The sequence below is a fragment of the Pogona vitticeps genome, chromosome 4 (assembly GCF_051106095.1).
Source record: "Pogona vitticeps strain Pit_001003342236 chromosome 4, PviZW2.1, whole genome shotgun sequence".
Lineage (NCBI taxonomy): Eukaryota > Metazoa > Chordata > Lepidosauria > Squamata > Agamidae > Pogona > Pogona vitticeps.
Genome location: NC_135786.1, coordinates 125,720,160 through 125,736,383, shown reverse-complemented (window position 1 = coordinate 125,736,383; position 16,224 = coordinate 125,720,160). Strand labels below are relative to the sequence as shown.

The window sequence follows — 16,224 nt, the reverse complement described above, 5'->3', positions numbered from 1 at the left end:
AAGGACGCACCACGCCACCGAAGTGAAACAATGCAAAGTCTGATAGTTTCCTTCAACCAGAAGAGAAATTACTTCTTCTCTTCAAGAAAGCCATGAAAATCATTTCCTAGAAATCCAATCACACAGGACGGGTAAAGGAAATCCTTTTCGTAATGAAAATCGCACTATGAACCCAGCCCCCCCAATTACGACGAAGCCAAGCCTGATGTTGTCTTTGAACAGAAGAGAAATCACCACTTCTGTTCAGGAAAGCCCACGGAAGGGATTTCCTTGACAACCAATCACTCAAGACGGGTAGAGGAAATACGTCGCCTAATCCAAGATGAAAGGCGCCTAAGGACGCACCACGCCACCGAAGTGAAACAATGCAAAGTCTGATAGTTTCCTTCAACCAGAAGAGAAATTACTTCTTCTCTTCAAGAAAGCCATGAAAATCATTTCCTAGAAATCCAATCACACAGGACGGGTAAAGGAAATCCTTTTCGTAATGAAAATCGCTCTACGAACCCAGCCCCCCCAATTACGACGAAGCCAAGCCTGATGTTGCCTTTGAACAGAAGGGAAATCACCACTTCTGTTCAGGAAAGCCCACGGAAGGGATTTCCTTGACAACCAATCACTCAAGACGGGTAGAGGAAATACGTCGCCTAATCCAAGATGAAAGGCGCCTAAGGACGCACCACGCCACCGAAGTGAAACAATGCAAAGTCTGATAGTTTCCTTCAACCAGAAGAGAAATTACTTCTTCTCTTCAAGAAAGCCATGAAAATCATTTCCTAGAAATCCAATCACACAGGACGGGTAAAGGAAATCCTTTTCGTAATGAAAATCGCACTATGAACCCAGCCCCCCCAATTACGACGAAGCCAAGCCTGATGTTGCCTTTGAACAGAAGAGAAATCACCACTTCTGTTCAGGAAAGCCCACGGAAGGGATTTCCTTGACAACCAATCACTCAAGACGGGTAGAGGAAATACGTCGCCTAATCCAAGATGAAAGGCGCCTAAGGACGCACCACGCCACTGAAGTGAAACAATGCAAAGTCTGATAGTTTCCTTCAACCAGAAGAGAAATTACTTCTTCTCTTCAAGAAAGCCATGAAAGTCATTTCCTAGAAATCCAATCACACAGGACGGGTAAAGGAAATCCTTTTCGTAATGAAAATCGCTCTACGAACCCAGCCCCCCCAATTACGACGAAGCCAAGCCTGATGTTGTCTTTGAACAGAAGAGAAACCACCCCTTCAGGAAAACCCACGGAAGGGATTTCCTTGACAACCAATCACTCAAGACGGGTAGAGGAAATACGTCGCCTAATCCAAGATGAAAGGCGCCTAAGGACGCACCACGCCACCGAAGTGAAACAATGCAAAGTCTGATAGTTTCCTTCAACAAGAAGAGAAATTACTTCTTCTCTTCAAGAAAGCCATGACAGTCATTTCCTAGAACTCCAATCAAACAGGACGGGTAAAGGAAATCCTTTTCGTAATGAAAATCGCACTACGAACCCAGCCCCCCAATTACGACGAAGCCAAGCCTGATGTTGCCTTTGAACAGAAGAGAAATCACCCCTTCTGTTCAGGAAAGCCCACGGAAGGGATTTCCTTGACAACCAACCACTCAAGATGGGTAGAGGAAATACGTCGCCTAATCCAAATGAAAGGCGCCTAAGGACGCACCACGCCACTGAAGTGAAACAATGCAAAGACTGATAGTTTCCTTTAACAAAAGAGAAATTACTTCTTCTCTTCAAGAAAGCCATGACAGTCATTTCCTAGAAATCCAATCACACAGGACGGGTAAAGGAAATCCTTTTCGTAATGAAAATCGCACTATGAACCCAGCCCCCCCAATTACGACGAAGCCAAGCCTGATGTTGTCTTTGAACAGAAGAGAAATCACCACTTCTGTTCAGGAAAGCCCACGGAAGGGATTTCCTTGACAACCAATCACTCAAGACGGGTAGAGGAAATACGTCGCCTAATCCAAGATGAAAGGCGCCTAAGGACGCACCACGCCACCGAAGTGAAACAATGCAAAGTCTGATAGTTTCCTTCAACCAGAAGAGAAATTACTTCTTCTCTTCAAGAAAGCTATGAAAATCATTTCCTAGAAATCCAATCACACAGGACGGGTAAAGGAAATCCTTTTCGTAATGAAAATCGCTCTACGAACCCAGCCCCCCCAATTACGACGAAGCCAAGCCTGATGTTGCCTTTGAACAGAAGAGAAATCACCACTTCTGTTCAGGAAAGCCCACGGAAGGGATTTCCTTGACAACCAATCACTCAAGACGGGTAGAGGAAATACGTCGCCTAATCCAAGATGAAAGGCGCCTAAGGACGCACCATGCCACCGAAGTGAAACAAAGCAACGACTGATAGTTTCCTTCAACTAGAAGAGAAATTACTTCTTCTCTTCAAGAAAGCCATGAAAGTCATTTCCTAGAAATCCAATCACACAGGACGGGTAAAGGAAATCCTTTTCGTAATGAAAATCGCACTATGAACCCAGCCCCCCCAATTACGACGAAGCCAAGCCTGATGTTGCCTTTGAACAGAAGAGAAATCACCACTTCTGTTCAGGAAAGCCCACGGAAGGGATTTCCTTGACAACCAATCACTCAAGACGGGTAGAGGAAATACGTCGCCTAATCCAAGATGAAAGGCGCCTAAGGACGCACCACGCCACTGAAGTGAAACAATGCAAAGTCTGATAGTTTCCTTCAACCAGAAGAGAAATTACTTCTTCTCTTCAAGAAAGCCATGAAAGTCATTTCCTAGAAATCCAATCACACAGGACGGGTAAAGGAAATCCTTTTCGTAATGAAAATCGCTCTACGAACCCAGCCCCCCCAATTACGACGAAGCCAAGCCTGATGTTGTCTTTGAACAGAAGAGAAACCACCCCTTCAGGAAAACCCACGGAAGGGATTTCCTTGACAACCAATCACTCAAGACGGGTAGAGGAAATACGTCGCCTAATCCAAGATGAAAGGCGCCTAAGGACGCACCACGCCACCGAAGTGAAACAATGCAAAGTCTGATAGTTTCCTTCAACAAGAAGAGAAATTACTTCTTCTCTTCAAGAAAGCCATGACAGTCATTTCCTAGAACTCCAATCAAACAGGACGGGTAAAGGAAATCCTTTTCGTAATGAAAATCGCTCTACGAACCCAGCCCCCCAATTACGACGAAGCCAAGCCTGATGTTGCCTTTGAACAGAAGAGAAATCACCCCTTCTGTTCAGGAAAGCCCACGGAAGGGATTTCCTTGACAACCAACCACTCAAGACGGGTAGAGGAAATACGTCGCCTAATCCAAATGAAAGGCGCCTAAGGACGCACCACGCCACTGAAGTGAAACAATGCAAAGACTGATAGTTTCCTTTAACAAGAAGAGAAATTACTTCTTCTCTTCAAGAAAGCCATGACAGTCATTTCCTAGAAATCCAATCACACAGGACGGGTAAAGGAAATCCTTTTCGTAATGAAAATCGCACTATGAACCCAGCCCCCCCAATTACGACGAAGCCAAGCCTGATGTTGTCTTTGAACAGAAGAGAAATCACCACTTCTGTTCAGGAAAGCCCACGGAAGGGATTTCCTTGACAACCAACCACTCAAGATGGGTAGAGGAAATACGTCGCCTAATCCAAATGAAAGGCGCCTAAGGACGCACCACGCCACTGAAGTGAAACAATGCAAAGACTGATAGTTTCCTTTAACAAGAAGAGAAATTACTTCTTCTCTTCAAGAAAGCCATGAAAGTCATTTCCTAGAAATCCAATCACACAGGACGGGTAAAGGAAATCCTTTTCGTAATGAAAATCGCACTATGAACCCAGCCCCCCCAATTACGACGAAGCCAAGCCTGATGTTGTCTTTGAACAGAAGAGAAATCACCACTTCTGTTCAGGAAAGCCCACGGAAGGGATTTCCTTGACAACCAATCACTCAAGACGGGTAGAGGAAATACGTCGCCTAATCCAAGATGAAAGGCGCGTAAGGACGCACCACGCCACCGAAGTGAAACAATGCAAAGTCTGATAGTTTCCTTCAACCAGAAGAGAAATTACTTCTTCTCTTCAAGAAAGCTATGAAAATCATTTCCTAGAAATCCAATCACACAGGACGGGTAAAGGAAATCCTTTTCGTAATGAAAATCGCTCTACGAACCCAGCCCCCCCAATTACGACGAAGCCAAGCCTGATGTTGCCTTTGAACAGAAGAGAAATCACCACTTCTGTTCAGGAAAGCCCACGGAAGGGATTTCCTTGACAACCAATCACTCAAGACGGGTAGAGGAAATACGTCGCCTAATCCAAGATGAAAGGCGCCTAAGGACGCACCATGCCACCGAAGTGAAACAAAGCAACGACTGATAGTTTCCTTCAACTAGAAGAGAAATTACTTCTTCTCTTCAAGAAAGCCATGAAAGTCATTTCCTAGAAATCCAATCACACAGGACGGGTAAAGGAAATCCTTTTCGTAATGAAAATCGCACTATGAACCCAGCCCCCCCAATTACGACGAAGCCAAGCCTGATGTTGCCTTTGAACAGAAGAGAAATCACCACTTCTGTTCAGGAAAGCCCACGGAAGGGATTTCCTTGACAACCAATCACTCAAGACGGGTAGAGGAAATACGTCGCCTAATCCAAGATGAAAGGCGCCTAAGGACGCACCACGCCACTGAAGTGAAACAATGCAAAGTCTGATAGTTTCCTTCAACCAGAAGAGAAATTACTTCTTCTCTTCAAGAAAGCCATGAAAGTCATTTCCTAGAAATCCAATCACACAGGACGGGTAAAGGAAATCCTTTTCGTAATGAAAATCGCTCTACGAACCCAGCCCCCCCAATTACGACGAAGCCAAGCCTGATGTTGTCTTTGAACAGAAGAGAAACCACCCCTTCAGGAAAACCCACGGAAGGGATTTCCTTGACAACCAATCACTCAAGACGGGTAGAGGAAATACGTCGCCTAATCGAAGATGAAAGGCGCCTAAGGACGCACCACGCCACCGAAGTGAAACAATGCAAAGTCTGATAGTTTCCTTCAACAAGAAGAGAAATTACTTCTTCTCTTCAAGAAAGCCATGACAGTCATTTCCTAGAACTCCAATCAAACAGGACGGGTAAAGGAAATCCTTTTCGTAATGAAAATCGCACTACGAACCCAGCCCCCCAATTACGACGAAGCCAAGCCTGATGTTGCCTTTGAACAGAAGAGAAATCACCCCTTCTGTTCAGGAAAGCCCACGGAAGGGATTTCCTTGACAACCAACCACTCAAGACGGGTAGAGGAAATACGTCGCCTAATCCAAATGAAAGGCGCCTAAGGACGCACCACGCCACTGAAGTGAAACAATGCAAAGACTGATAGTTTCCTTTAACAAGAAGAGAAATTACTTCTTCTCTTCAAGAAAGCTATGAAAATCATTTCCTAGAAATCCAATCACACAGGACGGGTAAAGGAAATCCTTTTCGTAATGAAAATCGCTCTACGAACCCAGCCCCCCCAATTACGACGAAGCCAAGCCTGATGTTGCCTTTGAACAGAAGAGAAATCACCACTTCTGTTCAGGAAAGCCCACGGAAGGGATTTCCTTGACAACCAATCACTCAAGACGGGTAGAGGAAATACGTCGCCTAATCCAAGATGAAAGGCGCCTAAGGACGCACCATGCCACCGAAGTGAAACAAAGCAACGACTGATAGTTTCCTTCAACTAGAAGAGAAATTACTTCTTCTCTTCAAGAAAGCCATGAAAGTCATTTCCTAGAAATCCAATCACACAGGACGGGTAAAGGAAATCCTTTTCGTAATGAAAATCGCACTACGAACCCAGCCCACCCAGGTACGACGAAGCCAAGCCTGATGTTGTCTTTGAACAGAAGAGAAATCACCACTTCTGTTCAGGAAAGCCCACGGAAGGGATTTCCTTGACAACCAATCACTCAAGACGGGAAGAGGAAATACGTCGCCTAATCCAAGATGAAAGGCGCTTAAGGACGCACCACGCCACCGAAGTGAAACAATGCAACGACTCAGAGTTTCCTTCAACCAGAAGAGAAATTACTTCTTCTCTTCAAGAAAGCAATGAAAGTCATTTCCTAGAAATCCAATCACACAGGACGGGTAAAGGAAATCCTTTTCGTAATGAAAATCGCACTACGAACCCAGCCCCCCCCCCCCCCGATTACGACGAAGCCAAGCCTGATGTTGTCTTTGAACAGAAGAGAAATCACCCCTTCTGTTCAGGAAAGCCCACGGAAGGGATTTCCTTGACAACCAATCACTCAAGACGGGTGGAGGATATACGCCGCCTAATCCAAAATGAAAGGCGCCTAAGGACGCACCACACCACCAAAGTGAAAGAATGCAATGACTGAGAGTTTCCTTCAACAAGAAGAGAAATTACTTCTTCTCTTCAAGAAAGCCATGAAAGTCATTTCCTAGAAATCCAATCACACAGGACGGGTAAATGAAATCCTTTTCGTAATGAAAATCGCACTACGAACCCAGCCCCCCCCCCCCGATTACGACGAAGCCAAGCCTGATGTTGTCTTTGAACAGAAGAGAAATCACCACTTCTGTTCAGGAAAGCCCACGGAAGGGATTTCCTTGACAACCAATCACTCAAGACGGGTGGAGGATATACGCCGCCTAATCCAAGATGAAAGGCGCCTAAGGACGCACCACACCACCAAAGTGAAAGAATGCAAAGTCTGATAGTTTCCTTCAACCAGAAGAGAAATTACTTCTTCTCTTCAAGAAAGCCATGAAAGTCATTTCCTAGAAATCCAATCATACAGGACGGGTACAGGAAATCCTTTTCATAATGAAAATCGCACTACGAACCCAGCCCCCCCGATTACGACGAAGCCAAGCCTGATGTTGTCTTTGAACAGAAGAGAAATCACTTCTGTTCAGGAAAGCCCACGGAAGGGATTTCCTTGACAACCATTCACTCAAGACGGGTAGAGGAAATACGTCGCCTAATCCAGGATGAAAGGCGCCTAAGGACGCACCACATCCCCAAATTTAAACAATGCAAAAACTTGCCAGAACGAACCCTTCTTCAAAATGCGACGATGCCAAACCTGCTATGACCATGGAGCAGAAGAGAAACTAACAATTCTCAAATGCTTAAGTGCTCTCCTTGACACCCTCCCTCCAATGACGGGTAGAAGGAGCTCTCCTGCCTGAAGATTAGAACTTCAGCCAGCTGCAGCACGAGAGGATGCCAAGCCTGCCTATATGCCGCTAAGGGAAGAGAAACCAATGCTTCCCTTCCTGAAAAAATTGAATACCAAGATTATCTTAACACCCACCCACGAGACGGGTCCATGAAATATTTCTCCTGTCTCAGCTTTAAAGCAGCACCTCTCTCTCTAAAAGGCGAAGATGAAAGCCTGCTGAATTCACAATAACACGGGAGAAACTATCGCTTCCCATCAGCCAAGGAAATAAGCAGCCTTTGCATTGTCTCATTTCAGGAAGTGCCACTGATGGGTCAATTTTAATATTGGGGTAGGGGACATGTTTCTCAGCCCCTACCTGGGTGGATGTCAAGGAAATGCTTTCCAGGGTCTTCCCTGAAGAGGATTCAGTCAGTTGTTAAGAGTCTCTCTTGGGGTAGAGAGAAGAAAACAACTCTGATGGGGTCGTTTGTAGCTTCTGGGAATAGCTGATTTGAACTTTGGGGTGCAGCATACTATTTTAAGCAGAAGCGTGCATTAAATGGGTAGAAACACACCCATAAAAAGAGTGTTTCTCTTTCCCCTTATATACCCAAGAAAATAACATCCCTTTCTTCTCTTTCATCTCTATTATGCAAATAAACCCCTCTTGTCCATCCCTCTCTACTCCCAGGACCACCCCTTTCCTTTCACAAACCCTCCCGCAATGCCCCCTCTGCTCCCCGCTGCGTGCCCTGCCTACCACAAATCCCCCTTCACCCTCAACGCTCTTCTCTCTCCTCCCCTCAAGCCCCCTCTATCCCCACCCTGCCTTTCTGGCCCAACCCAAGCATCGTCCCTCCCACCCGCCCCGCTCTCTTGTCAGTCCCTCCTCGACGCATCTCATCTAATGCCCATGGCCTTTTCCTGCCCACCTCAAGTGCATTTCTGCCCCCTCCCCTCCCCTCCCCTCCCCTCCTCAACGCGAGCCCTGTCTATCTCCCCGTATTTTTCTGGCCACCATGAGCGTGGTTCCCCACCTCCCATTCTGCAGTCATTCCCTCCATGTCCCAAGCCCTGTCCATTTCCTCCCCCCGCTCCACAAGTTTGCTTCTCTCCCCCTCCCCCCGAGGAAGTTCTGTCATTCCATGGTTGCCACACCATGTGTCTTTCCCCTCTCAGGTCATTTCCTCCCCAACACACATCCCTTCCTGATGCCAGCTGTGTTCTATTGTTTTTCTTTTGCTATCAAGGGTGCCAACTCAAGTCTCTCATAAGGAGGCATTTTCCCCTCGTTTTGCCAATGGTCGTTGGCCACAGGTTGAAAGAAAAAAGAATGGCTGGACTATGTTTCAAGTTCAGGTTTGGCAAATATAGCACTTCCACATGGTCTAGTGTGGGAACGCTCCCCTCCAGGTCACTAGCTGATGTCTGTTCTTCAGTGCAGAGTACACTCTCCTGGCATAGTGAGAGCGGCTCCTGACGGGGAGGGGTGACTCACCCATTCTGCCTATTTTCCCTTAGAGTTAGAGTGTAACTTCAAAGGATTTCTCCGGCCTATCCTGAGTGGCCATGAGGTAACAAGTGTCCCATCTGAATTCTGTCAATAATCTGTAAGCTTGTTAAGGTTCATAAATGGGAGTTCTCAGGGCCTTGCCTAAGGAATTCCGCTGGCGGACATCTACATGTCCACTGACTTCTTGCTTCTCTCTAAAGTTAATTGCTTTCTCTTTGTTCTGTGATCACCTAAATCTTCAGTCTTTGTTTCTTGATCACTATAGTCTAGGATGTCTCTCAGGAGTGAGACGTTTCCACAAATGCAGTACCCACTTTGTTTTATATGCCGTCACTCCAGTTCTTTCAACCAAGAGTTCACCTGCTTGCACTTGATGGGTCACTCAGCTTTCTAATGCAATGTGCACATCTCCGACGTTCTGCAGGGAGAAAAGAAGACAAAATTGCAATGGTCAGAACACTGATTTTTTTCCAGGAATAAGTACTTTCGTACTGAAATACTTCTGCTGCAAGTTCACAAAAGCATTAAAGGCAACACATCTGCATTGTTAGAGTTTGCATTTGGAAACACAGCTCTAAGCAGAAAAACACACTGGAGGCACTAGAACCCTGACATTTCCATCCATGAAAAATCAGTCAAGAATATTAGAATATTAGAATGAGATATGTAGAATAAAAATTTAAAATCTGGCACAGAAGATGTTTCTTCTTTACATAACGAAAAAACTGTCAGATGAGAATAGTGTAAATGTGGGAAAATGCACCTTTATTTTGGCCATTTGACAATCCTGAATCAACTGTACGCTTTGATCTTAACTCCCGAAACTCTCTCATTCACTCTTTTTGACTGCTGCCTTTATTTTTTTTATTCTGAAGTAACCTAAGTGATGCCGTGTATGCTCTCCTAATCTTTGATCCTTACATGGATGAACACGAGTTTTCACCTATTCATAACCATGTTCTCAACCACTGCGTTACAGTTCTCAACATCAGGTGGAGAACTTTCAAAAAGAATTTACAATGTCATCACATTGTCCAATCCTACGTTTCTTTATCTCTGTAAAGGCGGCTCAGATGCATCCTTTCTCTGAACCTGAAAAGTCGCTTGCACTCTTAGAGAGGCATTTGGCAGGCACATCTGGTTTGCTATGAACGGAAAAGGCCTTGCGACACACGTCCCTTAATAGCTCCTGGACAGACTGTGAAGACAGTCCAATTCCAACCAGCTTTTAATGACGTACTGTACAAGAACAGATTTACCTTTGCCACTGTTTTAATGATACTTTACCCACTACTGATTTTATTTTAAATTTTTTTAAAAAATGCTGGACATCTGTTTATTTTACATGCCTTAAATAGGTTTCTTTAAAATGAAGAAGAAAAGGAATACTTCCTTCTAAGGTTTACCTGACTTATTCAACAGTTTTCAGTCAAGAGTTTTCATTTCAACCAGACAATCATAGCATTTGGCATCCCGTTTCTGCCATGTTTCTTCCTTGCTACTCATAATGCTCATTCAACCATCGGCGCACAGACGTACTTCAAAAGTCTGAAAACACAATGCACATCAAATAAACCATAACGACAATGCAGCAGCTGACAAGACATAACATGCAAAACAATAAGTACACCGTTAACATAACAGCATATATCTTCATGTATTGCTTCATATGGACAATATGAAATGGGGGGAAAATGTACCTCTTAACACCTAAAACTGAAAAGGAAAGCAGTCAAAAACTGTGCAATCTTTTCCTTATCATACTTTAGATGAAGGGGTTTTATCCCCACCCAGATACTTAAGATCAAAAAGCCCTGCGGAAATGATCAGTTTAGAAGAGACTCTACAAGGGTGACTCCCGCCCCCAACGCCCCCCCCCAAGCAAGCTGGGACCTTTGAAGGGAAAAAGAGAGACAGACAGAAAGAGGTGGCAGGCAACAAGGCAGCCCCTGGGCTGGCATTTTCTTCCACCCCCTCCCCACTCCTGGTCTTTGGCAAACTGCGGACTGCTCTGATGCTGGGGTAATGAAACAAGAACCTACGCTGACTGGGGCCAGGTGCCCAGCCCTCGGTCCAAAGGGTCACCACCCTCTCCCGCCAGGCGCAGCGACCTACCTGCCTTGCCTCGCCCGGCCAGCTGCCGATGCCCCTTCCGCCAGAGCACGCCAGGCCAGGGGATGCTGGAGGGTTGCTCGGCAACGGGCTTGAGCCCTGCCTCAGGGTGGGGCAGCGCCGGCCTTCGCGGGAATCCTCCCAGGGCGATTTGGGCGGTGAGAGAGCGGAGGACGAGGCTTTCCCTTTATTAGGCGGGGCTTGCAGGCCCTTCACAAAAGAGGCTGTGGGGCAGAGAAGGGCCTTGGCCTCCACCTTGGGGGGACACATCCAGTTGCCATAGGCAGCAGCTCTGGTAAAGCGCCCTGTCCACGCCTCACTCTACCTTGGAGGAGGAAAGGCAGACAGAGGAAGAGACACACCATCAACCTTGAGAACCAGGGAAGGCATGGCTAGAGAAAGAGAGAGGGAGACAGAGAACTGCTCTGCTGCCACCTACAACTCAGACTAAGCCTTGCATGCAGAGAGAGTCAAAGGCCCTTTTATTGCACCGGCTAGGAATGCCCCCAATGGATGGGAGGCAAAAGCAAGGCCATCAAAAGCCCACCAGAAATAAAGGAAGCTGAACAAGTCTTCTGCCTAATCAATACTCAAAGACCTAACAGCCAAGTCAACACCGTTCTGGGGAAATGCATTCCCCAGAGTAACCCAGCTCAATTGTTTTCTTTCCCTAGACTCTTCCAGGTTCACTATTAGTGAAGTGGGAAGCCTCTTACAGAGAGGATGCACTGACCACTTTAGTCAGACTTTGAGGCAGGGTGATGCAAAAGCACATCCAGGCTCAAAAGCAACCTTAAGGACAAAACCTATTCTGAGATTTAGGCAGCTAAGAGCTGTTCCCACCAAAAACAATAACAGCTTCTTACCTCTCAGCTCTCCCCACAGAGTAACAAGGTTCCAGTGCTCAAGCAGAGTTCCTCATAACAGCAAGCTGGAGGACATGTTCCAGCCAGAATAAAGCTGCTGCCCAGAACTGCTGAGCTCAGCCATTCCCTCTGGCTGGCCTTCTATCCCATCTCCCTCCATCAGAGCCTGCAGCCTTTCCAACCAATCAGGTGCAGTCCTTTCTGAAGCCAACTAATTGGTAACTCCTGGAAGAGTAGCTCCTGGAGGTCACCAGGTGTGCCTATTTAGCCCACCAAGGGAAGCCAAAAAATATCCTCCCCAGTTTCAAGGCCTATAGATAGCATTCTTCACAGCCAGGATGGCTCCTTCATTGCCTCAGCCTTCTTTCTCTCTTCTCCACTCTTTTTGTAGCTGTGAAGTGAATAAGACATCCAAAATATATAAACAGGTAGCCGTTAGCAATAAGTGTGCTAAACATGTAGGTACACTTGAATTCATACAAAATGCATTTGTGACTGTTTGTGATTTTTGAGCTCAAAATAAACTGTGTTTTTGCTCCAAGAAACTCTCTGGTCTTTCCTCTGCCCTGTTTTCCGAGAGGTGGTTAGAGTGGCAGCTTTCCTGGTACCAAAACTAGGCATCTCTGAGTCAGGGAGAGGGACTGAGTATTAAACTCTTTTGAACTCCCCCACTGCTGGCACCAGGGAGGCAAGGGTCTCTCTGAAGACAGGCAGACAACGGTGTGGTGATGCACTTCACACGCCCTCTGGCCGAACGCAGTCTTTTTGACTGATGGGTTTCGAGACGCTTCTCCAGCAGAATCCTGGTTCTGTCCCCTTTGGGGAGACGCTTCCTGAAGCGAAGAGCGTTTGGTCCCCATCGGAGGAGGGGGTTTGGGGAGCCCAGCCTCCAGTAATGCCCAGGGAACTTTCACCTATGTGAATGGCACTATGCCTGGATCGGATCATGATGCCCAGGTGCTGGAGGCATCTGGTCTGCTTCCTTTGGTAGAGAGCTGGCCTGCCGCCTGAGGTTGGTGGCTGGGTAATTTTTAATGTGTGGCAAATGGGAGGGAACAGGGAGCACTCATACAGATGCTGACGACTATGTTTCCCCCACTCCAGCTGATTGGGGCTATTCTCTCCGGCCATTTCTGCAGACACCGTATCCTAAGGACCTCCCTGGATGCACCAGCCCCTATAATGAAGCACACAGGAAAACCAGTATGGTGACAGAGTGAGCGACCCTTTGGGATGGGGAAAACGTGTTTCTGTTGTTTGCGGCACGTACAGTGTCGCCTGCTGTGTAAATCAGAAAAGGTGTCAAAGACCTTGCTAGTGTGTGCTGTGCTACATAACTTCCCCCCTAGATCCCCCCAGATGTGGGGGCTGTTATAGCCATGATGCCCCATGTGTGCTTTGAATGTGAGGGGGGAAAAATCCCAGGGCCAGGATCCACAGGGGGTACATTTGCGAGACAACGTGGCCCATGCCTACTTTGGGCCACGAGGCAAGCAAGCTGCTGCAGGATGTGATCCGTCTTGCCTTCTCCCCACTTTTTTGGAACTGCGGAGCTGTCTTTCACATTCCAAAGCATTTCCCAAGGATTCTCCTGCTGAAACCCACCCCCGTGCTCCTAGCTACCTCCCTAGATGCCATGCCACCCTCCTTCCGTGGGATGGCCTCATCTTATTCCCTTTTCCCTCCTTTCTAACTCGTCATCAGTGGCAACTATAGCAACCAGAGCTGTGCAGAGTTGTACTTTGAGCAACCATTCCTAGGCTGGCATGTTAGGGATCACAGGGGCTCTCGTCCCTCTGACACAACTCTACACAGCTCAGGGTCTGACCTTTCACTGTCCATCTTCCTGTCTTCTTTTCTGGTTGGGTAATGTTTAGGGACTGATCTTGGGCTCTTTTCCCCATGATTGGGCAGCCGGTTTGGCTCCCACCCACTCCCTCCACCTCCTGGCTCATGATTGGGGGGCTGCGTGGATCCATCCGACCCTAATCCTGTCCACCCTCAGCCTCCTGGTTAATTTCTGGGAGGGTTGTTTGGGTCCCTTAGAGTAGCATTCTGCCCACCTCAGCCACCTGGGTCATTATTGGACAGCCGGCACAGGCCTCACCCACTCTCAACCTTGTTCCTAGAGCTCATGATGGGTGGATGGGGCCCTCTGCATTTGTTTTCACTCCCCACCCCATGTTAAAGGCAAGCCATGGGTTTCTTCCATCCTTCCCCTGACATTATGATGGAAATTGGAGTTTATGTTCCTTCCATTTTCCTGCCACATCATCCCCTAGGAGAAAGACCTTGAGCCTACTTGTGTAATCATGTAATTACAAGAATAAACAAACGACATGTTGTAGGTGGCATTTTATTGAGCAGGTTCAAAGAAATGGTGCTTAGAATATAGTGTGCCTTGGCACTGGCATTTTGCCTCAGAAGCACCCTTGTATCTTCGACAAAGAGAAAATAGACAGAGAGACAGAGAGACTTGTGCAGAGAGCCTTCGTGTAGATGTGCTGCACCTGACCCATAGCTGTCTGACCATACCATTGCCAGGGTCCAGGTGCAAGGCTCAGGCAGTGCTTAGTGAAATGGCTGTGGTCACACATAGCTGAGTGGTTTGGGAGCTGCACCTGTAGCACAGCTACCTGTATAAAAAAGAGAGATGGGGGGACAACAGTCAAAGCCCTAGCCTAGTATGGAAAGGGGAGGGCAGCAGGCCATTGCTTCTTTTGAAGTCGTAGAGCACTGGACATGGCGGGTTGTTGGGAGGTAGCTAAAGAGGGCACCAAGGGGGCATGGACTGACCTGGCTCATGGGCTTTGGAGTCTCCGTGAAGTCTATTGTTCGCATGCAGAGTTTCAGCTTTCTCACAACAACTTCACTTCAGCCCTAGAAGACACAGGCAGGAGAAGTCAAGTCTTATTTGTTGCTAGTAAGAAGTACTCTCATGAGGAAAGCAAGACTGACATTTCATGGCTTTCCTCCCTTCATTTACCTGGGTTTTCTTTTCTAGAAGCTGGAAGCCCCAAGGTTCGGGGTGTTTGTGTATTGCAGCTGTATTCCTGGATGGCTCTACCTGTTAGGCTACAAGGCAGACAGATTAGTGGCTCTACTGTTAGTACAGTGGTCCCCAACCTTGGACTATTCTTGGACTACAACTTCCAGAAGCCTTCACCACCACCTCTGCTGGTCAGGATTTCTGGGGGTTGAAGTCTCTACCTGTTAGGATACGAGGCAGGATGCGAGGCAGACAGATGTTAGAGAAGAGAACTTACACGCTTTGGAGTGGGTCTGTTGTGTCTGTTGTGTTGCAAAGTGCCATTTCCCAGAGTGAGCTGCGACCACCACCACGACTCAAGTGTCTCCTCGTGAGTCCAAAGTGAGTATGCTGCAAAGCCAGAGAGAAAGAGTCCCTTGGCCCGTACGTTGTCATCTGAGTGAGGGGTATATATACCGGTGGTGGTGTACTGTATCTTAATGTCAGCCGAGTCTGTCTCCCTGAGAGGTGGGAGGACTGGGGCCTTAATTATGTTGGGAGCTCCCATTGGGTTCCATGTGTTGGAAATTACTTTGGAGTACTTTTTTTTTCCTGGCCTGACATGTGCCAGCATAAGGGTGAGGAGTTTGAGCTTGGTGTAACTCAGCTCCTCCCCTGCCCCTCCCTTTCTCCTCCACTTCCCCTTCCCCTTTTGGCCCTTCTCCCCACTGATCAGATGGGGGATCAGCCAGCCGGCACAGAGGGTTAGGCCAGCCTCAGGGGGCTAGGCCGGCAGAAGGATAGTTGTGCCAGCAAAAGGGACTTAAAGGCCAATCCAAACCTTCTACAGTAAGCCTATCTGGGATTTTGGATTCTGCCCTAAATTGGTGCATTAATCCTATTTTCATATTGCAATCGTCTACTGATAGCTCAATAAAGATTTTGTCTGCCTTATACTGACTGGGAAAATAATCCATTGACAATTAAGGCCAGATGTGACTAATGCTTCCGTAGCCTCTCATCAACCACTGGAACTCAATCTATCGTGGGACAAAAGGAGGAAGGATAGAGCTAGCCTCGTAGTTTATCCCTCACAGCGGCATTTCAGCGAAGGCTTGTGTCTTCAAGGTCAGCGGTGTGGCCAATCTGCTCTGGGTTTTAGTTTAGACATTGAAACTCCTGTGTGAGATGCTAAGCTCCTTTTGACAAGAAGGTTCCCTACTTTGGATGGCTCTCGTAAAGTTCAGAATAAAAACCTAGAGCAGGTTCACTGACATATTGACCTCTCGAAGCCATCAACCTCCACTATGCCATCCAGTTCAGGCAAGAGCCTATATTCTTCTATGGGCCGAGTCTCTCTCTGCATTTTCTCGTCCTCAAACTGCAGTGCCGTGATGCTCAGTTGAATGCCGAAACGAGTCCACTGGTTCTCTCTTTTGCTTAGAAAACTCCAAAGGGCACCTCTTCCCTCTCCATGTTTAAATCTACTGTCTTAAATGTACACAGTCATAGTGCACAGTTATGTACCATAGCCATTTTTAAACCAATATAAACACAAGTTCATGATCTGTCTGCAGTTGT

The 16,224-nt window shown here is 47.0% G+C and overlaps 1 long non-coding RNA gene across 2 annotated transcripts; it reads right to left on the bottom strand.

The window, feature by feature from the left end:
• Positions 1-9,074: 9,074 nt before the first annotated feature.
• LOC140701404 (uncharacterized) lies at positions 9,075-11,812 on the bottom strand. Of its 2 annotated transcripts, XR_013544660.1 has the most exons (4): positions 11,676-11,812; positions 10,813-11,134; positions 10,104-10,245; positions 9,075-9,115 (listed from the first exon to the last, which is right to left on the bottom strand). It is a non-coding gene; the product is annotated as an uncharacterized LOC140701404 (long non-coding RNA). The 2 variants fall into 2 exon arrangements; XR_012080345.2 differs by lacking the exon at positions 11,676-11,812 and having other exon boundaries at positions 10,813-11,518.
• Between the last annotated feature and the right edge of the window lie 4,412 nt (positions 11,813-16,224).